We start from the raw sequence: 1,829 nt of genomic DNA on the forward strand, positions 1-1,829 counted from the left end.
TGTCTTGCCTTCTCAGTTCCGCCTCTAGCCCCACCCAGAACCTGCCCCCACCCCAGGCCACTCACAGAGCCTGGCCACATGGGTGGAGGGGTGCCTGTGGGCAAGGCCATTCCAGGGAGGGGCCTTCTCCAGATGTGGCAGATGGTATTTTCCTAAAATATAGGCCTACATAGGTGACCCTTTCAACCTCATGCTTAGCAAGCTTACTGGACATGGCCATGTCAGAGGATGGGCATTGGGGTTTCTCCATAGACCCTAGATGAATCCCTGACTAATGACAGGGCAGCTGCTGGAGTGCAGGGACTTGAGTGTGGCCTATGACCATCGCCACCGTCACTCAACTGATGGTGGTTCTTGTCTTGTTTGGCTTTTTGTCAAACCAGCTTCATCTCTCCCCTGGCACTGGTGACCTCTTAGAGAACTTAGTAAAAATGGGGCCTTGAGCTGCCCCCTCAGGTGTGTCCCAGCTCAGTGTAGGTAAAAATATGGGGCCTTGCTGCCCCCTCAGGTGTGTCCCAGCTCAGTATAGGGAAGCCCGCCTGGGACACAGCCTCTCCTGATGGCTGGCTCTCCTCCCCTTGGTCCTAGGCTCTGGAACTGAGCAGTCTCAGCAGGTCAGAAATTCTCACCTGCCTGCCTGTCCTCCAAGGCATTAGGGTCAGTGTTAGCATCTGAGGTTTGCTGGGGGCCCAGAGGCCAAAGCAGGTGACACCCCCTTTCTGGGACACTTTAGAACTGCCCATGGCGCTTCTCACATCTGGGAAACGCACACTTTTCTTAAACTGGGATTGAAACGTGAACAGACTCTTTCTTGTCCTGAAGTCCATGTTTTTTCCAGGTGTGGGCACTGCCTGTAAGGCACCGTTGTCCCAGGTGAGAGTTGGCACACCTGGGCCTGGTCCAGTAGCATCTTTCTGTGTAACTGCTCTGCGTCAGAGGCTCCGAGAACCACTGAACACCACGTGCCCCCTGGGCTGGACAGCCCTTTCCTGAGGCTGGAGTGCTCTTCTGGCTTTGTCCCTGAGACTCAAAGTCAAGTTCTCAGCCAAGGAAGTGGGTGTGATCTGCTCATATTATCTGAGACCTGCCCGTCCTGCCTGGGTTCTTCATGTTTTTGTTTGTTTTACCTTCTGTCTATGTGAAAGGCCTCAGATCCTTTTCTAAGGGGAATGAGATAGGAGATAAAGTAAAAATACAACTGTTAGTGTTTTTATAGGTGCCTGACAGGCCGACGGAAGATGAGGAAGCACAGAAAAAGGAGCGGTGAGTGGGCAGCTGCTGGCCATCACCTCGGTCAGGTCCAAAGGACCCTACTTATGGCTTCTTAGCTTATCACCTTGGTCCAAGCCACTAAGCTTGGGTAAGCCCTGACCCTGGGTTACAAAATCAATGTATGGTCAGGACCAGTCCTTAAAAAAAAAAGAAGAGATGTCGATATGCATAGCTATAAACTGCAGTTACACATGTGTGTCCTGGGAGCCACAGGACAAGGATGGGAGCGTGCATTCCCAGGGCACATCCCCACCTCCAGGAGAGGCTCAACACCATTGCCCCCAGCAAGGGTCCCCCATGCTCCAGGGTCCCATACTTCTCAGGGTCTTTGGGTAACACAGTCCCAAGTTTACCCCCCACCCCTGGTTTTTTTATTCAACTTGCAGCTAGTATACAATTTTGGAGAAAATATTTTTGGGCATTCTACCTGCCAGGGTGGGTGGCAGAAGACAGGTGCAAAAGAAGCCAATACAATTCCACACAAAAAAGCCAGTGCCCAAAGGACAGTTTACCAAGTGACCAGATTTCACAGTTCTTGGACGAGCTGGCAGTTTAGG

This window comes from Myotis davidii, unplaced genomic scaffold (genome assembly GCF_000327345.1).
Source record: "Myotis davidii unplaced genomic scaffold, ASM32734v1 scaffold733, whole genome shotgun sequence".
Lineage (NCBI taxonomy): Eukaryota > Metazoa > Chordata > Mammalia > Chiroptera > Vespertilionidae > Myotis > Myotis davidii.